The sequence below is a fragment of the Gorilla gorilla genome, chromosome 3 (genome assembly GCF_029281585.2).
Source record: "Gorilla gorilla gorilla isolate KB3781 chromosome 3, NHGRI_mGorGor1-v2.1_pri, whole genome shotgun sequence".
NCBI lineage: Eukaryota > Metazoa > Chordata > Mammalia > Primates > Hominidae > Gorilla > Gorilla gorilla.
Window position 1 is genome coordinate 196354965 of NC_073227.2, and position 22508 is coordinate 196377472.

Below are 22508 nucleotides of genomic sequence, written 5' to 3' on the forward strand. Positions count from 1 at the left end.
ATAATTATGTCAACCACTACCTAGTCTGTGTCTTCTTTCTCTTTTTCATAACCCTTATTTTTCTTCTTTCTCTCTCTCCCTTTTCTTACTCATTTAATGCTTACTGAATGCCCACTAATCTTCGGGCAGAGCACAGAAGAGAAAGCTATGCATCTCACCTTAAGAGATGTATTTGGTTATCATACACATTTTCTATTACTGAAGGACCTGTTTCAGTCAGACTTGTTTCCATAGACAATTTATTAGGCATACAAGGAAATGTAAAATGATCAAAACACTATTCTTTAACTCAACTCCATGTATTTTCAATATGTCAAAATAATAAGATGCACCATTAAAGGACAAGGATTTCCAAATTCAGAAGACATTGATGGTAAACTACATTATATTCTTACTCATGATTCATGTAAATGATTCATGAAAATAGAAGTGTAAATGTGTTGTTCAAATGACTGATATTGTAAACTGAATCATTGCAGCTCAATAAATAATCTATGCAGCTCATTCAATAATCTATGCCTTCCTCAAAAATGGAGGCATATACTAGCAGTTATTATTTAGGGGTTAATTATCATGTTTCCTTTTTACTTAAATACCTTCAAATTCACAAGAAGCTGGTTGATCTAAGCAGGTGGCCACGGGAACTCCCCATTTTCTCTCTGCCCTCTCAGACCTCCGCCTCCTATTCCTCAGGTAGCTACTGCCATATACCAGCCCTTGTTCCCCAGGAGCAGTCCAGACTGGGTGGCACAGAAGAGGCAGGAAGGAGGAGAGTAAACTGCAGAGCTGCTACTTTTCCAGTTTCCCACACCTGGTCTATTTTTCCAGACATCTCAAAATATCCATCCCTTAGATTATTTTTGGTTACTCACCTAAAAATCATCACCTCAGCCTCAAATTTGAGCATTGGCCATGAAGACTCTCAGTCCTGATTTCCTCTGAATATGCTTGGACTTTGTTCGAATCATCCCTCCTCGCCTTGGAGCATTCATGGATGTATTTGTCAACACCTCAGGCCATGGCCCTAAAAGGTTTAGAAATTATGTTGTTGTTACTGTTGCTGTTGTTGTTATAGTTGTTTTTCTTTAAATAAATATTTTTTTCAGTTAAATATTGCTTATTTAAAAACTGCTTTTAACATTCGCTTTTTTAAAAATTCCTTTGATGATAAGGCTATTTATAAAAGTTAAATTAAATCCAGCTGGGAGCAGTGGCTCATGCTTGTAATCCCAGCACTTTGGGAGGCTGAGGCAGGTGGATCACTTGAAGTCAGGAGTTCCAGAGTAGCCTGACCAATATGGTGAAGTCCCATTTATATAAAAAATACAAAAATTAGCTGAGCATGATGGCATGTGCCTGTAGTCCCAGCTACTCAGGAGGCTGAGACAGGAGAGTTGCTTGAACCCGGGAGGCAGAGGTTGCAGTGAGCCGAGATTGTGCCACTGCACTCCAGCCTGGGAGACAGAACGAGACTCTGTCTCAAAACAAAACAAAAGAAACACAAGTTAAATTAAATCCAGAACAACCCTGGAAGACATAGAAAACCACAGTGAGTTACAGCAATGGCATGAGATTAGAAGTAGCGAGAGCTGAGAAAGCAGTGGGTCAAAGCTAGGCAATTGTAAGTAGAGGCAACTGGAATCAGCCACACTGGCTTGACCAAAGCCACACCTGCACAAGATGACTGGCTTTCTAAGATTCAGTTAGGAGACAGACTCTCTTCATAGGTTTTCTGCACTAAGAAACTCCTACATTGGACTCTACAGAGAGAAAAGTGTCCCAAGAGGCCAGAAAACCTATGATGACAATAAGAAACGAAAAGATACCTGCACACCCTACTTCTTCTCCACAGCAACACCTTAAATCAGTAAGAAAACACTTATGCTCAATAACAGCATAGGAGTGAAGGATGCGGACAAGAACTTTACCAAAAAGTAGCCCCTAAAACAAGTAAAGAAGATTAGTCCAATAATGAAAGAGCGACATAAAACTGCTGTTATTACCATTCCTACTGCTGTTTGGTTTAAATTTATATTTCAAGTGTATTAGTGTCTCACATTGTACTAAGCATATTTTCTGCATAAACTCATTTTTTTTTTTTTAAGATGGAGTCTCGCTCTGTTGCCCAGGCTGGAGTGCAGTGGCGTGATTCCGGCTCACTGAGCAAGCTCTGCCTCCCAGGTTCACGCCATTCTCCTGCCTCAGCCTCCCGAGTAGCTGGGACTACAGGTGCCCGCCACCACGCCCGGCTAATTTTTTGTATTTTTAGTAGAGACGGGGTTTCAGTGTGTTAGCCAGGATGGTCTCAATCTCCTGACCTTGTGATCTGCCCACCTTGGCCTCCCAAAGTGCTGGGATTACAGGCATGAGCCACCGCGCCCAGCCGCTGCATAAACTCATTTAATTATTGCAACATCATAGGTATTATTAACTCCACTTTACAGATAAGATCAATGAGATTTTTAAAATTATAGTATTTTTACCAACTTCTTACAGCAAAAGCATGAAAGAGTCACAGTTTGGTCTGACTTCAGCATGTTTGTTTTCAATGGCTAAGGTACAGTTTTAAATTTCCAGTTTAAAAAATAACATTAAAAATTTTATTGATTGCATTAGTAAAAACTTAAATGATTGACAATGTCAATGTTAGGCTATTACAGTATAATTTTATTAAATATTTTCAGCCAATAATGTTAATAATTTGATGCAACTCAATTGTGTATCAAAAAAGGAAAGGTTAAATACATTTTTGGTTATTACATATAATGAAATACTACACAGCCCTTTACAAATTTGGGGAACATCTATATCTACTGACATGAAAATATATTCAGGATATAATATAAAGTGAAAAAGCATGATGCTTTTTTAATGTAATAAGATCATATTTAAAAAAATTATTTGTATAAATGTATCATATATGTGTGCATATATTTGTGAGATATATATATTCTATAAAGTATATCAAACTTCTAACAGTGTCCTTTTAAAAATGGTCACTTTTTTTACTAATAAACTTATTTTTTAATAACAATTTTAAAATCATGTATTTACCTATACTTTCATAACATAATAGAAAAAGAAAAAATTTAGAAATGGACTTTACCTGGACATAGCAAGTCGTAATTTCTATATTCAAAAGAAGAATCAATTTGTTGTAAAACTCTCTGGAACCCTCAAACTTTATAAATAAAACTACAGATGCTTAAAATGTAAATAACAATTTGTTTTTACTTTTATTTTTGCATGTGCGTTAATATTTTGAGGGATTCTCAATAATAATATACAAAAGTTGTCTAAAATGTGATATTTACATTGTTCTTACTTAGAAAAATATTATTTTCTGTTTGATTTAGAAGTGATAGAAAGGGAGTGATTTTGACAGCAGTTAGCCTAGATGACAACCGTAGCATTTTATAGCCACTCATTTATTTGACCTTCTAGAATATCTTATTGTTGCAATGGTTCATGTGAGATTACAAGTTTAAGATGTGACTAGTACTTGGTCCAACTGCAATGAAGGAAGCTTTTCTCTACAAGAATGTGCCACCTGTAGCAAAATCTTCATTGGTGTTACTACCGTAGGTAATGCTATAACAAAATACCACAGGCTGGGTAGCTTAGTCAACAGGAATTTATTTCCTCATAGTTCTGGAAGCTGGAAGCTTAAGATCAAGGTGTTAGCATGACTGGTTTCTCCTGAGGCCTCTCTTCCTGGTTTAGTGACAGCCATTGTCTCTGTGCCTATAGTGATTTCTGGTGTTTCTTCCTCTTGTAAGGACACCCGTCCTATCAGATTAGGGCCCCACCCTTCTGACTTCATTTAATCCTGTTGTCTCCTCATACACCCTATCTTTAAATACAGTCATATTAGGTGTTAGGGCTTTAACATACAAATTTTAGGGAGACACAAACATTTAGTCCATAACACAGGCCCCATGCAAATTGGAAGATATAATCAGAAAATCTCCAGAATGGGTATTAAAAGCATCTCAACCTTAGCTGGCTGACACTCTTGACTTTGAAGAAGTGTAACAGTAAATGTCAATATCATTGCTATGGTTCTGCTCCAAATTTCACGCTGCCTTCTTATCTTCAAATTCAAAATGAGAGAAAAGGTCAAAAATATTTCAAGATATAGTATACTGAAAAGATACATTTTTAAAATATTCAATGGAATTCCTTCATTTTTTTCTTTCTCTGCTTTCCCAAATATATTTAATTTCTTAGCTCTCAGAAAATCATTGTTTTTAGGTATTTCTTAGAGTTTTCTGACACTCTTCATGCTCAATTTATGTTCTAATACATACAATTATTTTTCATACAAATGATTAAAAATTTGCTCAAAAGACAATTTAAAAAGCAAATATATAATTTTTATCCATTTGTTAACTTATTTTCAAAGTAATGTGTCATTTAAATTCATCTAGTTTTGTTTTCTTTTATTTTGTTTTTTAATGTGCTTGCTTGATTGGTTAACCACTGCATCTGTGCAGACATGAAAGACAGAAGAAATTGAAGAGGGCAGAATAAAAACCATTTTACATGTCCTAGAATTTTTCCAGACTCTCTAAGAGATTTGAGTAGGAGAGAGGCAGTGTGTATTTGTATTGCTTGGAAGCAGCTGCAGTAGCAAACTGAAACAAAGCAAGTCATTCTCTGTCTCTTCTCAGTATGTGAAAGCAAATAAATTTTTTTTTAAAAAAGATATAGCTTGTGGAAAAGAGTCTATTCTGTTCTCCTCATTATTTTAGCAAGAGGTATCATTTTCTCTGTGGTGACTGTGGGAGTGTGACCGTGAAGTTATCTACCACGTCTCATTATATTTTAGCTTAATAGGAATATGGATAATTTCAGCCTTGCTACCAGGTGATTGTAAATGTGCTGATTATCTGTGTCTCCTCTGAATTTGTAAGAGTACAGTCTGCTCCATCACTTGTTTTGTTTGTCAGGAGGAAGAAATTTTTTTGTGGACCCTGTTTAAGCTAAGTTCTAATAGAATTAGAATGCCAGATCTTATTTAAAAAAAAAAAACTGGTTGTATCAGAGATTAATGTATCCTCCATACTAATAAATTTACAAAACTTTAATAACAGCCAATGTAATGTACATTAGAATTTTTCTCAACACCCAAATTATGAAAGTATACATGTGATTGATAGTAAACATGTTTTTATTTTTTGTGTTTCCTGCCTAGTAATTTATCTACAAAACAAACATTTATAATATTACTTCTTAGGCTTTTTGAATGCTAATGACATTTTAGAATTCACATCTCCTCTTACAATTCAAAACAGGGGCACATTTAGTGCTATAATGTATTTAAAGTGCTCCTTTTGGAATTGTCCTATGTGGTAAAGATGATAATGTTCCCTGCTGATCATCATTTGTTTTAAGCTAAGAGAATAAATCCAAATTTTTAACTAGATCTACCCTTTTCTAAACTTTCAAGTGAATTTCAGACTCAAAGATAACAGTCCTGCAATCTGCCATGATCACTGCCACTGCTCCAGCCCATAGCACAGTGCCTGGCATACAATATAAATATGTATTGAACAAATAAATAAATGAATGAATCACCCTCATAACCTTTCTCCTCTGCATTTGTTTCACATTGGCCAACACTAACATAAAACACCAGATAAATTTTAAGTGAAGTAAAACAATCTAGTGGTTCCCAAATGCTAGCAAATAAAATAGACTAAGGTAGGTCAAGATAAACCTGAAAGAAGACAAATCCTCGGGAAATTCAGTGACACAGACAAAAACATGTATGCAAACTTTAAAAAGAATACATATGAATAAATCATTGTGCTTTTAAATAAAAATGCACTTCCACAAGCAAATAGTCACACAATGATGAAGTGGTATTTCTAAATTTTTATGCAAAGTGTTTTTCTTGCTCTCTACCTGTTCATTCACCCAAAGGCATTTTTCTCTTACTGAAAATTCACTTACAGCACAGAGTTCATTCAGGAAAAGAATCACAGCTCTTCTTGTGTGATACAGAAACTGTGAACTATCTTGTGTCACTTTTGTTTTAATCTATGTGGACATATATATATTCTTGTCTAGGAAGAGAGACAGAGGCCATTGATAATAAAAATGATGCCACATGGATGTAGGCTTCAGCTTTCCCTACAAACAACAAGCCATTCCAATCCTGGCTCTGGATTCATTTATTTATTGTCAACACTCATTTTTGGTTTATTGCTTTGTTCATCAGTTCATTCGTTACCCAGTCGCTTGTTTTGTGCCTCCAAGTCTCAGTCAATTCACACGAATGACTTGAATGCCCCCAAATCAAACGAGTTTTGAACGTGATTACCTCCTCCACTCTTGGCTGCAGAGGTTGAAATATTATAGTCCTTCAAGGCATCAACCATGTACTTCAAATAGGAAGCAGTTATGCGCCTTAGTAGCTGACCAAGTGAAAAGTGTCTGTGAGCCCAAATTTATTCTAATATTTGTTTTTAGGTAGTCTTTTGCAAGATTTCTAAAACGCAGAATTCTAAGTTTTCTAATAGCAAAGTAATTTAGGTTGGCTTACTTTATATCCATCTGTTCTTTTTTGATTTTTTTATTGTTTCTATTAAGGAGACCAGAAAGAAAATGCAGCATTTCAAAATGCCTGTTCTTCCCCAGTGATGGGAAAGGAGGGCTGCGAGGAGGGGAAGGACCCAGCATGCTGCAAGCACACAGGCATGGCGCAGGAGCGTCAAAACAGGGCAGCAGTGGCTACTCAGTACCTCTGCCCATTCATAGTGGGATGCAGCTTTTTGATTTAGACACATTAAGGCTGCTAGTCTTCTCTGAGGGTGTGGAAACGAAATATATGTTTCTGGGTTTCTGGTTCTGGTAAGAATCAGACAGCCCAGGCTTAATGAAGGGTCTACCTACAGCCAGACACTCTCAGAGAGCCAGACCTCTGGCCAGCAAAGGCAAACTCCAGGGTCCCAATGCCAGTGGCTACAGCAGTACTCTCATTAGCTGCAGAAAGATGGTGCCTTCATTGTCATTGATACTGAGAATAGCGAGGAGGGTGACAGGCAGGCAGAGGCTACTGTTGGAATAAATATAAAGCAATGAGATCGTCTCAAAGAAACCACAGGAACAAATGATGTTTTGTTTCGATAGCATGAGGAAGAAGCTATGGACAATTCTGACAGAATGTCATTTATTGCAAGTGTGACACATTTATTTGAGTGTGAGGGAAAGAAAGTCAACTGTTAATTTTCTGCTAATGAAGAGATGGATCTAGAAATGCTTCTAGGAGTCTCCAGAAACCTGTTTCTACTACTCCTAAAACTAAGGAAGCTGACATTGATTTTCATTATTGAGACTGTGTGCCAGGACAATAACACAATGTGTATGCCACCTCTCACCTCCATTAATTCTCACATTTGTATGCAAAAGATGCAAAGATGCAAAATGTTTCATAAATCAATGAGACCCAGAAAAAACAATCTCGTTATGGGGGAACTAAAATCAAAATATACAAGAGTTGTTTCAACTACTTTCTTGACAGTATCTAGTTCTTCAGATGGTCAAGAAAGAAAGCTCTCAGAGGCCAGAAAACAGTCCATGATACCACAGTGCTCAGATGCATGATTTCAGTTTACTCATAGCATATAAACGACAAATGCTTCCTTATAATTCAGTCAGAGTCCAACTAAAGAAGCAGACTCAAGAGATAGTGTATATTAAAGGACCTACTACAAGTAATTTGCTTTACATGATTGATTTTTGTGTCCAAAATCAGTCAGGTGTGTGCTCAGGAAGGAAAGATCAAAAGCAGGCCGGAACCCTGTAAGACCCAGCTGAGGCTTTAAGGCCAAAGGTGGTCAGAAAGGAAGGAACACAGCAGGCTGAAGCCCAAGGACCATGAGATCAGGAAAGGCCTGAAGCTGCCTGAGAAGGCTCACTTGCTTGGATGATCTCCCTTTAGATTAATTTAGGAACTTCACTGAAATCTGCAAAATCTCTTCACAGCAGCAACTAGACTCCTGTTTTACTGGGTAGTTTGGAACTGTAGCTCAGCCTAGCTAAATTGCCCATTACAAAGTTATCATGGCAGCGATTGTCCTTCCTGCTTTGAAAATACATTAACACATTCTTGAGAGTACACCTGATTGTACATTCTAAAACAATTTTTTAAAAATTTCTACAATAAAAGGCAGTTAAAACACTTCCCACCATTTCCTGTCTGGGGGTTACATGGGGGCTGGTGGTCTGAGCAGTTGGAACAGACTCCAGGAACGCTCCTACATTCAGATGGAGGGTGAGAACAGATAAGCTTTGACACTTTCAAGTAGACGTTCTGTGCTAGCCTGCTCCCTAATGACTTAGCACGTCATCAGAAATGGCTATAGGAAAAAGTGCCAAGTTTTAGTCTAAAGATTCTTGTCGACCGGGCGCGGTGGCTCACGCCTGTAATCCCAGCACTTTGGGAGGATGAGGCGGGCGGATCACAAGGTCAAAGAATAGAGACCATCCTGGCCAACATGGTGAAACCCCGTCCCTACTAAAAATACGAAAATTAGCCGGGGATGGTGGCGGGCGCATGTAGTCCCAGCTACTCGGGTTCAAAGAGAATCGCTTGAACCCGGGAGGTGGAGGCTGCACTGAGCCGAGATCGCGGCACTGCACTCCAGCCTGGGGACAGAGCAAGACTCCGTCTCCAAAAAAAAAAAAAAGATTCTCGTATGCCAACAAGAAACTCAGAACACAAGTGAACACAGTTCTCTGGCTGACACGCCTTCCCTTCAGCGCAGGATGAGTGGTCACTGAAGGGAAGCTGCAGGGAGACTGGGGCCACGATGGAATTCCATCACTCACAGACAATGCTCATCATGTGATAACATAAGCAGAACTTTTATACAAGAGTTGGGCACCCTTCTCACCACTGATTTTTTTTTTGTCTCTTTTTTTATGTGTGTTACAAGAGGAGAGGATTTTTCTTCTTTTATTTTCTTTTCCTTTCTTTTAACAGTTTTACAAACTGAAGTCAAGAGTACTTTCAATCAGGTCTCCCACAGGGAAAGAAAAAAAGCCAATGGAATTACCAGAGCCCTTTCTTCTCTTTTCTCTTCCAGGTAGGAGGGAGGGATCCCAAGGCTTGGGGCTGGGAAAACGAGTAAGTAAAAAATAAACTAAATGCAAGGAAGTGGGAGGGTACTGCAAGGGCGAAGAAAGAAATTAACCATACCTTTTTCTTTTTTAACCTTATGGTTTAAATATAAATTGAAAGTGTTGAATAAATTTGGAAAGGAAAAGAAACACCATTCTCTCAAAGTACATTAAAGGTATAATTATTAAAAAAGAAAATGGAACTAAAACATGTCAGATTTTTAACCTTTTCATTTTATCTAGACACCTTTTTACTAGAAATATTGTAGAAAGTTAATACTTGCCCCCAGCAAATGCCAAGCAGTGGCACCTGTCCATTTTCCATAGAGTCCTGCTTTGTGAAGCACCAAAATGCCCGGCTCTGAGTTTCTGCATACACTGCCCAGAAACCACTGTTCAGATTTTAAGCCACAGTTTGCTTTCCTCCATTTTTTAACACTTTGGGGTTCTTACACAACATTTTATGAGCCATGGAGTATGCTTCAGGTAGATCATCCAGAAAAGTACGTGGGGACACTGTTGTGGGGGTGTTAGACAATTTATGAGACATTTATTGCTTGGTCAGCATGAATTTCTGGCATTCAGTTTTGAGCATTAGTTGCTGATAGATTAGTCTTGCCCTTTTAATCAGTGTTAGCCTAATCAATTGTCATTTTAAATGTGACTTTGAATAGTTCAAATGGCACACTACCAAAAAGTATAATTTGATTCCAATGGTCTCTGTATCATGTGGAGTGATGTCAGGAACAAGCTCAACAAGAAGTCAAAAAATAAATGTCATCATCTGAAAATGGAAGTTTTTCATCCCACATTTACAGGTTTCTTCAAGTTCCTTCATTAGTCTCTTGCAGATCCCTATCTTAGAGCTAGGTCCCTATCCTATTTACTATGCCTTCGCTATTCATGTTTAGTCTGCATTTTAAACAAGCATAATACAACTATAGTTTATTTGTTTTGGCGAGTCCCAGGGTATCATGTTTAAACATCACTGGTAAGACATGAGAATAGTAATAGAACTGTGTTTTCAATCTATAGTTTGTACATATTCGACCACACAGAATTCAATGTTACCTTACAGACTTCCTTGGTTAAATGAATAATAGAACGCAAAAATAATACAGAAAAAATATTATATTTATACTTTAGATTTCCAAAAATTCAGGTTCTTAATTTTGGAGTACAACTAGGATTAGGATGCATTGATTTGGCTTACTGTGAACAAAGAATTGTGTATCCTCAATCAATACTATTGATGTTGTTAAACTCCCATGCTTGTTTATTGGCTCTTCACTGTAACCTTTGGTGACAATGATAAGATCTTGATCACAGAAACCTAGACATCTTTAAGCAGCTACATTCTATGTACTTAAAACTAGTGGATTTTTCCCATCTGGGAAGATGTAGTCCAAATATTTGTCCCAATTTTTCTTGCTAAGTACAATTAAAAACCCTGAACACTGTACGTAGTACAACCACAAGAAGATTCTGAATGGTGGGGAAAAAAAAAAAGACCGACTGACTAGGGACAGTCAGCCTAGCAAGCCAGAAAACTTTTAAACAATGATTGCTCTACTACAGCCAAATAACACAGAAAACATTATGGCCAGCTGAACCTCAGTGGGTAGTCTAGGCTTTCATCATAGCCGGGTTGTAACAAAGAGTCCCAACTCCCCTTTCCCATCCCTGCTACCATCAAGGTGTTATCAGATAAGGCCAAGTGAAAAGCTGATATTTTCATCCCTGCTGGGAGGGTAATGAGACACCCTTTCAACCTCAGTGTTAGTGGAGACCATGTGAAGAGCCCAGATTTCAACCCAGCAGTACAAAGATGCCCCTCCCTTTTCCTTCTAGGGTGGTACCACGGGAGGCATAGTGAAGAGTCAGGACCTCCACTACTATCTAGTGGATAGTTCCCATGGTGGACAGAGGGTGTAGCAAAAAGACACTCTACGCATCACAGCCAGGGAGGTAACAGTGGAGGCCTAGCCAAAAGCCGGAACTCCTGTCTTCAAGCAGTTGTCAGTGAGTGTTTGAACCCACCTCAATTGTCAATTGTGGCCAAATGGGGGGCCTACACTTCTGCCCACATCTGGTAATAAAAAGGCAGCACACCAGTCTTCCCCAACCAGAATGGCATCAGAGAATACATGCTCAAAAAGATTTAAGTAAAATCCAGAGACTCAAAACATAATCTACAAAATGTCCACATTTAAATTGCAAGTTACTTGTCATACCAAGAACCAAGAAGAACTCAAAATGAATGAAAAAACATAATTGAAAGATGCCAACCCTGAGATGTCAGAGTGTAAAAGTATCTGACAAAAATTTTAAAGCGGCCATTACTAAAATAATTTAACAATTACTATTATGCTTGAAACCATAAAGAAAAAAATAGAAAAATCAAAAAAGAACCAAATGAAATTTATAAAACTGGAAAATATATAGCTGAAAGGAAAAATAGAAAATGAAAAAGCTTTCATTATTGGCTCAACAACAGAAAAGATGAGACAGAAGAAAACATCATTGAACCTGATAAATGAAACAATATAAATTTCCTAACCTAAACAACAGAGAATAAATGGAAATTAAGAGAGAGAGAGACAGAGAGTGCAACCATGGCCTCGGGGATCTATGGGACTATACAAATGATACAACATTGATGTTATGAGTCCTGAAGGAAAGGAGAAAGACAGTGGGGTTAAAAATGCTTACACCTGTAATCCCAGCACTTTGGGAGGCCGAGACAGTCAGATCACCTGAGGTAGGGAGTTTGGGACCAGCCTGGCCAAAATGCTGAAGCCCTGTCTCTACTAAACGTATGAAAATTATCTGGCTATGGTGGTGCATGCCTGTAATCCCAGATAACCGGGAGGCTGAGACACAAGAATTACTTGAACCTGGGAGGTGAAGTTTGCAGTTAGCCAAGATCAGGCCACTGCACTCCGGCCTGGGCAACAGAGTGAGACTCTCTATCAAAAAAAAAAAAAAAACAAAAAAAGTAATCTAAATTAATGGTAGGAAATTTCCCAAAGTCTGCAAAAGACATGAACCTACTGATTCAAAAAAGCTCAGTGAATCCTTAAATGAATAAACCCAAAGAAATCTACCCTTGGACACATTGTAGTAAACCTTCTAAAAACTAAAGGCAAAGAAAACAATGAGAGAGAAACAATACCTTACTAGCAAGTGAAAAACATGTCCAATGACAGTAGATTTCTCATCGGAAACAATGTGTGCCAGAAGGAAATGCCAGAATGTTTTTCAAATGTTTAAATAAAAGAACTGTCAACTCAGAATTCTACCTCCAGGAAAATATTATTCAAGAATTAAGATGAAAATCAAAACCTTTTCCTATTTTGATGAGGAAAAATGAAAAGAATTTTGAAAAGAATTTTTTTGCCAGCAGAACTGCCTTAAAAGAATGGCTAAGAAGTTATTTGAACAGAAAGAGAATAATTAAAGAAGAAAACTTAGAACACCAGAAAGGATGAAAGAACATCATAAGCAAAAATATGGGTATATAAAATATATTGAATTTCAATACATATTTTTTTCTTGAGTTTTCTAAATTATGTTTGATGGTTAAAGCAAAAGTTATCATATTGTCTAATACAGTTCTAAATGTAAATAGAGAAAATATTAGGCAATTATTTATAAGTACAAGAAGATAGAGTGACATAAAAGGAGGTAAGATTTCTGTGCATCAATTTAAATGGTAAAATGGTAACACCAGTAGACTATGATATGCTATGTATATAATCTGATATATAGAACAACCCTAAAAAGGGTTACACAAAGAGATATGAAACCACCTTTGCAAAATTATAACTGAGGAAATTATGACAGTGAAAGAAATCGGACTTAATCGACTCCATCTTGCTTCTAACCTTTAAGCTGCCCTTGTTCATTCTTGGGCATAGGCTGAACTTTGGGAAGGAATTCAGTTCATAGTTTAACTCTGAAACAAAATTGACAACAGCCCTTTCCCAAAAAGACCACTTTCTTGCCTGGGGGCCAGTCTGCCTTTGCAGGACTAACACATTAGCTCCAAGATTAGAAATTACAGTTTAGAGGTCATGCAGCCTCTTGCTCCAAGATTGTGAAACTCCCCAAATCACTCTTGGGGATAACATCACTATTGTAAAACCTAAGATCACTGCTTGAGATATTTTGCAGACCCTGCACTGGATGGATCAGCTGACACCTCTCCCAGACCGGTAATCTGGCCCAACCAGTTCTGCCATCCCACTCAGGAACAGAAGACAGCAAGAAAACCTCACTTGGACCTGCTATGATTCCATCTCCAACCGGACCAATCAGCACTCCCCACTTCTCAAGCCCCTACCCTCCAAATTATCTTTAAAAACTCTGATCCCCGAATGCTCAGGGAGAGTGATTTGAATAATAAAAAAATTCCTGTCTCTCACACAGCCAGCTCTTCATGAATTACTCCTTCTCCATTGCAATTCCCCTGTCTTGATAAATCGGCTCTGTCTAGGCAGCAGGCAAGGTGATCCCATTGGGCAGTTACATATAGACTCAAAAATACCATACATATGGCCAGGCACGGTGGCTCACGCATATAATCCCAGCACTTTGGGAGGCCAAGGCAGGTAGGTCACGAGGTCAAAAGATTGAGACCATCCTGGCCAACACGGTGAAACCCTGTTTCTACTAAAAATACAAAAATCAGCTGAGCGTGGTGGCGCATGCCTGTAGTTCCAGCTACTCAGGAGGCCAAGGCAGGAGAACTGCTTGAACCCAGGAGGCAGAGGTTGCAGTGAGCCGAGATCACACCACTGCACTCCAGCCTGGCAACAGAGCAAGACTCTGTCACAAAACAAACAAACAAACAAACAAAAATGCTATACATACATCAAAATAAAATTCTAAAGAAAATATTTAATTAACTCACAGTAGAGCAGGAAAAAGTAACCAGACAGATAAAAACCAAGAGACAACAAAGAAAATGAAAAGCAAAATTGCCATGTAAACAATTACATTAAATGCAAACGTCTTAAAATACAGCTATTGGCATAACAAATTATTAAACATAACCAAGTATATGCTGTCTACAGAAAACTCACTTCAATATAAAGCAGTTTGAAAGTAAAGGGATGGAAAAAGATACATTATGCAGATATTAATTGAAAGGAGGAATGGCTATGTTAACATTAGATAAAGTATATTTCAAAGCAAAGAAAATATTTTATAATGATAAAAGAATCAGGCCGAGTGCAGTGGCTCATGCCTGTAATCCCAGCACTTAGGGAGGCCGAGGCAGGTGGATAACCTGAGATCAGGAGTTCAAGACCAGCCTGGCCAACATGGTGAAACTCTGTCTGTACTAGAAATACAAAAATTAGCCAGGCATGGTGGTGCATGCCTGTAGTCCCAGCTACTTGGGAGGCTGAGGCAGAAGAATCACTTGAACCTGGGAGGCAGAGGTTGCAGTGAGCTGAGATAGTGCCACTGCACTCCACCCTGGGTGACAGAGTGAGACTCTGTCTCAAAAAAAAAAAAAAAAAAGAATCAATCCAACAAAAAAAAAAAAAACAATTCTAAACAAGTATGCACCAAGTAAGACAGGTACAAAACAGGCATGCACCAAGTAACACATGCTGTGAAGCAACAGTAAATAAAACTAAAATAATAAAAGGAAACATTTACATTTATATTAGGAGATATCAACATCCTTGTCCCAACAATCAATAGAACAAATAGACAGAGAATCAGAAAGGATATAAAACTCAATAACAACATTAACTGACAGAATCTAATGAATATTTATAGAGCACTTCACTGAACAACAGCAGAAGACGCATTATTTTCAAGTGCCCACAGAGCATATGCCAAATTACACCATATACTGGGACATAAAACTAACCTCTACCAATGTAAAGAATTAAAATCATAGACATTGTGTCTTCTGATTACAATGAAATGAAACTAAAAGCAATAATAAAAAGATAATAGAAGAATTTCCAAAAGCTTGGAAACTAAACAACACACTTCTAAATAATACATGGCTCAAATAAAAAGTCTTAAAGGAAATTTTAAAAATAAACTGAGCTGAACTAATTTGAAATTATAACACATCAAAATTTGTTGAACACAGGCCGGGCGCGGTGGCTCAAGCCCGTAATCCCAGTATTTTAGAAGGCTGAGGCGGGCGGATCATGAGGTCAGGAGATCGAGACCATCCTGGCTAACGCGGTGAAACCCTGTCCCTACTAAAAATACAAAAAAAATTAGCCAGGCGTGGTGGCGGGCGCCTGTAGTCCCAGCTACTCAGGAGGCTGAGGCAGGAGAATGGCGTGAACCCAGGAGGCAGAGCTTGCAGTGAGCCAAGATCACGCCACTGCACTCCAGCCTGGGTGACAGAGCAAGACTCCATCTCAAAAGAAAAAAAGAAAAAAAAAATTTGTTGGACACAGATAAAGCATTGATGAGAGGGAAGACAAGCATTAAATGCATGTATTATTCAGGAAAAGCCTCAAATCAATAATCTAAGCTCCCATTTCAAGAACTGAGAATAGTGAGATAAGCTAAAAGTAAGCAAAAGGAATGAAATAATAAAAATAAGATCAGAAATCAATAAAACTGAAAAACAGTAAAGACAATCTAAAAACAGCTGGTTCTTTGAAAATATGAATAAAGTAGGCAAATCTCCAGCAAGACTAAGAAAAAGAAAACGCAAAACACTACTATCAGGAATGAAACAAAAAACATCACCATAGACTCTACTGACATGAAAAAGATAATAATGGAATACCAAGAACAATTTCACACATATAAATTTGACAACTTAGATGAAACAGAGTTATTCATCAATAAAACAAAATAGAGGAAATCTAACACAACTCATTCAGTAAGAAATGGATAATTTAAATCATTCTATAGCTTCTGTAACTATTAAGGAAACTGAAGTCATAAATTAAAAACTCTTAAAGAAAAAAATAATTACTATTTTCAGATAGTTTCATTGTAGAATTCTAGCAAATGTTAAAAAAAATCAATTCTACACAATTTGTTCCAGAAAAATAGATGAGGATACAGAAAACCATTCCCAATTTATTATTTGATGCTACTATTACCCTGATACAAAAAAAAACAGACAAAGACCATGCAAAACAGAAAACTGCAGATGCACATCCTTGTGAATATAGATGCAAAATCCTTAACAAAATATATGTAAATATAATTCAGCAATACGTAAAAAGAATTATACACATGACAAAGTTAGGTTAATTTCAAGTATAAAAGTCTGGTTCAGAATTTGATAATCCATCAATGGAACCCACCATATTAACAGACAAAAAAGGAAAATCATATGATCATATCAATTTATGCACAAAAATATTTAACAAAGTTCAAAACTCATTTAGCATTTAAACAGAAAAACTCCCAGAAAAATAGGGCCAGAGGGGTACTTTCTCAACCAGTTAAAGAGCAGCTCTAAGAACTCTATAGTTAATATTAGGCTTAATATTAAAGACTCAACACTTTTCTCCTAAGATCAAGAAAAGGGCAAGAGGCCAGGCACAGTGGCTCACGTCTGTAATCCCCAGCAGTTTGGGAGGCTGAGGATGGTGGATCACCTGAGGAGTTCAAGACCAACCTGGCTAAAATGGTGAAACCCTGTCTGTACTAAAAATACAAAACTTGGCAGGGCGTGGTGGCACATGCTTGTAGTCCCAGCTACTCAGGAGGCTGAGACAGGAGAATTATTTGAACCCAGGAGGCGGAGGTTGCAGTGATCACACCACTGCACACTCCAGACTGGGCAACAGAGCAAGACTCTTGCCTAAAAAAAAAAAATAAAAGGAACAAAAAGAAAAAAAAAGAGAAGAGAAGAGAAAAGAAAAGAAAAAAGAAAAGAAAAGAGAAAAGAAGGGCAAGAATGTCTGCTCTGGAAATATGAGCCAGTTTGATAAGACTAGAAGGGAAATGGAAGGCACACATATCTGAAAGAAAGAAATAAACTCTCTATTTGCATATGACATGATGATTTACATAGGAAATCCCAAGGAATTAACAACAACAAAACTTTGGTAAGTAATAAATGAGTTCAGTAAGGTTGCAGGATACAAGATGAACATACAAAAATAAACCATCATGTTATACTAGCAATGAACCCATGTACAATGAAATTAGTAAAATATCATTTCCCATGATTCTAAAAATAATGTAATACTTAGGCATAAATCTAATAAAACATGCACAGGACTTGTACGTTAAAAATTACAAAATGCTGAAGAAAAAATCAAAGATGATTTAAGTAAATTGACAGATATACTATGTTTGCGGACTGGAAAATTTAACATAGAAAATATATTTATTCTCCTCAAATTTATATAGAAGTTTAACACATTACCAAAAAGATCCTAGTAAGACTTTTTTGCAGATATAGAAAACATTATTCTAAGATCTATAAGGAAAGAAAAGGGAACTAGAATAGCTAAAACAATTTGGTGAGGGAAAAAAGAATAAAATAAAAAGAACCCATCTTCTCAATATCAGGGATATACACATAGGTTAACAGACTAGAGAAGTCAGAAATAGATGCACACAATATGTCAAAGTGATTTTTGACAAAAGTGCAAAAGGAATCCAATGAAGAAAAATTAGCTTTTAAAAAAAATGGTACTAGAGCAAGTATACCTCCATAGGCAATAAACAAACAGAAAAGAAAAAAAGGAAGAAACTTAAACTAAGGATCACAACCTATAAAAAACTAATTCACAATGGATCATGCCCTTAAGTATAAAACCATAAGCTTTCTGGGGGAAAAGAAGAAGAAAATCTTCAGAATGTAGGGCCAGAGAGTTCCAGACTAAATATCAAAAGCCAAATCTATAAAAGAAAAATATGATAAATTAGACTTAAATCTAAAATATTTTGCTCTGCAAAAGACTTTGGAAAGAGGATGAAAAGACAAGATATAGATGATAGATAGGTAGATATAGAGATAGAGATATAGGAGATATATATTTATATATAGAAAAATATATATAGACATATGTAGAAAATATATACAGAAAAAGTATATATTTTATATGTATATATATGTGTATATATACACACATACACAGTTGAGACAACGTCTCTTTCTGTTTCTGTCACCCAGGCCGGACTGCAGTGATGCAATCATGGCTCACTGTAATCTCAACCTCCAAGGCTTAAGCAACCTTCCCACCCAGCATCCCAAGTAGTGAGACTACAGGCACCCACCACCATACCTGGCTCATTTTTTAAAAAATTTTTTGTAGAGACAGGGTCTCACTATGTTGCCCAGGCTAGTCTCAAATTACTGGCTTCAAGCAATCTTCCCACCTTAGCCTTCTAAAGTGCTTGAATTATAGGCATGAGCCACTATGCCTAGTAAGACATGATTGTTAAAAATTTACAAACTACATATCTGAAAAAGGACTAGTATCTAGAAAATAAAAAGCTCTCTCAAAACTTAACAGTAAAAAATGGAAGCAATTCAATAGAAAAGTGGGAAAAAGATATGAAAGATATTTCACTGAAGAGGATAAGCAGATGACAATGAAGCACTTGTTAAAAAGTTCAACATCATCAGCTGTTAAAAAAAACTGCTAACTGGGCCAGGTGCGGTGGCTCACGCCTGTAATCCCAGCACTTTGGAAGGCCGAGGTGGGCGGATCACGAGGTTAAGAGATCGAGAGACCATCCTGGCCAACATGGTGAAACCCCGTCTCTACTAAAAAGAGAAAAATTAGCCAGGCGTGGTGGTGCTGCACGCCTATAGTCCCAACTACTCAGGAGGCTGAGGCAGGACAATCGCTTGAACCCAGGAGGCGGAAGTTGCAGTGAGCCAGGATCGGGCCACTGCACTCCAGCCTGGGTGACAAGAGAGAAACTCCGACTCGAAAAAAAAGAAAATAAAAACAACAACAACAAAAACAAACAAACTGCTAACTGGGGTGGTGCCAGGATGGCTGACTAGAAGCACCCATGATCGGAGGCTCCCATCAAAAAGAACCATAATTAGCATGTAAATCCTCCACCTGCAACCAAGGTATCAGGGTTCTCTCAGTAGAACTGACAAGGTGGCTGACGTGATCCACAGACAGGAAGCAAGAGCAGTGTGGTGTGGCAGCCCAACTGAGAGCCACACAGGGTAGGGTAGGGGAGGCCCCACCTGCAAGCCAAGGGAGGTTGTGAGTGAGCGTGCTACCCAGCCAGGGAAACTGTACTTTTTCCACACGACTGTGCAACCCGTGGATCAGAAGATCCCACTTGCAAACCCATGCCACCAGGGCCTAGGATCCCAACCCCAGAGCCACGCAGATTCTCAACAGCTTCTCAGCTAGAATCTGCTTAAGCCTGCTGAGTTCCCGAAGGGAGGGGTGACCAGCACCACACCTCCAGCCACCTGCTGTCTAAGCTATTTGAGCTCCCTGGGGGAGAGGCAGCAGTCAGCATTGGGACTCCTAAGTACCTAACACGCTAAACTCCCTGGGCGGGGGAAGGGTGGCATCCATCTCTGTAGCTCCAGGTTGTGCTTTTCCCCTGCTGGAGCCAGGGAGGCTGATGGCTTGGTCCCAGCCCACCACACCAGCTGTGTTAGACTGTGGCCAGAGCACCTCTTCAGGCCTGACCCTGACCCATCCTTCCTCACAGGGTGGGGGATCCTTACAGGAACTCCAAGAACTCCAGCCAGAGCCTCAGAGACAGAATCCGGATCTCCTTGGGCCTGAGCCCCTGAGGGGAGGGACATCAGCAGTCTTTGTGGACCAGTAGACTTAGCTTTTCCTCCTGGTAGTTCTGAGGAATGTGGGCAGCTCAAATGAGTCAGTTTCCCCCCAGCAAAGCACAGCCCCTCCACCAAGGGACAGTCAAAGTGCTTCATTAAATGGGTCCTGCTCCCCATGCAACCCGAGTGAGACCCTCCAACAGGGGTTGTCAGATACCCTATACAGTAACGATCCTACTGGCATCATGTTGGTGCTCCTCAAGGTCAGCAATCCCAGAAGAAGTATCAGGCACCCATCTTTGCTGTTCTCCAGCCTCCTTGAGTGACACCTGCAGGCGTGGGAGCAAACCAGATGAATAGGGCCTGAAGCGAACACCCAGCACACCACAGCAGCCCTACAGAAGAGGAACGTGACCATTGAAAGAAAAACAAACAAAGCGACAACAGCAACATCAACAATAAAGAAGTCCCCATAAAAAACCCATCCAAGAGTCAGCAGTCTCAGAGATTGAAACTAGACAAACTCATGAAAATGAGAATCAATAAAAAAACGCTGAACACCCAAAAGGCCAGAGTACCTCTTCTCCTCCAAATGAGTGCACTGCCTCTCCAGTAAGGTTACAGAACTGGACAGAGGCTGAGATGGATGAATTGACAGAAGTGGCTTCAGAAGATGGGTAATAAAAAACACTGCTGAGCTAAAGGAGCATGTTCTAATCCAATGCAAAGAAGCTAAGAACGTTGATAAAAGGCTAGAGGAGCTGCTAACTACAATAATCAGTTTAGAAAGGAACATAAATGACCTGATGAAGCTGAAAAACACAGCAGGAGAACTTCATGATGCATACACAAGTATCAATAGTTGAACTGACCAAGCAGAAGAAAGGATATCAGAAGTTGAAGACTACCTTGTTGAAATAAGGCATGAAGATAAGATTAGAGAAAAAAGAATGAAAAGGAACAAACAAAGCCTCCAAGAAATATGTAAAAAGACCGAACCTATGATTGACTGGAGTACCTGAAGGAGACAGGGAGAATGGAAACAAGCTGGAAAACACACTTCAGGATATCATCCAGGAGAACTTCCCCAACCTAGCAAGACAGGCCAACATGAAAATTCAGGAAATGCAGAGACAACTACTAAGATACTACATGAGAAGATCAACCCCAAGACACATAATCATCAGATTCTCCAAGGTCGAAATGAAAGAAAAAATGTTAAGGGCAGCCATAGAGAAAGGCCAGGTCAGCTACAAAGGGAAGCCCATCAGACTCAAAATAAAGGATGGAGGAAAATTTACCAAGCAAATGGAAAGCAAAAACAAAGTAAGAGGTTGCTATCTTAGTTTCTGACAAAACAAACTTTAAACCAACAAAGATCAAAAAAGATAAAGAAGGGAATTACATAATGGTAAAGGGAACAATTCTACAAGAGCTAACTATCTTAAATATATATGCACCCAATACAGGAGCACCCAGATTCATAAAACAAGCTCTTAGAGACCTACAAAGAGGCTTAGACTCCCAAACAATAATAGTGGGAGACCTTAACACCCCACTGTCAGTGTTAGACAGATCAACAAGACAGAAAATTAACAAGGATATTAAGGACTTGAACTCAGCTCTGAATCAAGTGGACATAATAGATATCTACAGAACTCTCCAACCCAAATCAACAGAATATACATTCTTTTCAGTGCCACATGGCACTTACTTTAAAATGGACCACGTAATTGGAAGTAAAACACCCCTCAGAAAATGCAAAAGAACTGAAATCATAACAGAATCATAGACCACAGTGCAATCAAATTAGAACTCAAGATTAAGAAACTCACTCAAAACCACACAATTACGTGGAAATTGAACAACCTGCCCTGCATGACTCCTGGGTAAATAATGAAATTAAGGCAGAAATCAATAAGTTCTTTGAAACCAGTGAGAACAAAGAGACAATGTGCCAGAATCTCTGGGACACAGCAGTGTTAAGAGGGAAATTTATAACATTAAAGCCTACATCAGAAAGCTACACAGATCTCAAATCAACACACTAACATCACAATTAATAGAGCTAGAGAGGCAAGGGCAAACTAATCCAAAAGCTAGCAGAAGACAAGCAATCACTAAGATCAGAGCAGAATTGAAGAAGATAAAGACATGCAAAACCCTCCAAAAAAAAATCAATGAATCCAGGAGCTGTTTTTTTTTAAATTAACAAAATAGATAGGCCACTAGGTAGACTAATGAAGAAAAGAGAGAAGAATAAAACAGAGACAATAAGAAATGATAAAGGAGATATCACCACTGACCCCACAGAAACACAAACTACTATCAGAGAATAATGTAAACACCTCTATTCAAATAAATGAGAAAATTTAGAAGAAACAGATAAATTCATGGACACCCTCAAGACTAAACCAAGAAGTTGAATCTCTGAATAGACCAATAATAAGTTCTGAAATTGAGGCAGCAATTAATAGCCTACCAACCAAAAAAAAAGACCAGGACCGGACAGATCCACAGTCAAATTCTACCAGAGGTACAAAGAGTAGCTGGGACCATTCCTTATGAAACTATTCCAAACAGCTGAAAAGCAGAGACTCCTCCCTAATTCACTTTATGAAGCCAGCATCATCCTGATACCAAAACCTGGCAGTAA

General features: G+C 38.3%; 1 long non-coding RNA gene across 1 annotated transcript in view; it reads right to left on the reverse strand.

Annotated features, from left to right (window-relative positions):
- Positions 1–456: 456 nt before the first annotated feature.
- The window catches only part of LOC129532944 (uncharacterized), a 63895-nt gene continuing 41843 nt past the window's right edge, over positions 457–22508 (reverse strand). Inside the window, exon 3 of the long non-coding RNA XR_010133546.1 lies at positions 457–1024. This is a non-coding gene — a long non-coding RNA (uncharacterized lncRNA). The remainder of the gene's footprint in view (positions 1025–22508) is intronic.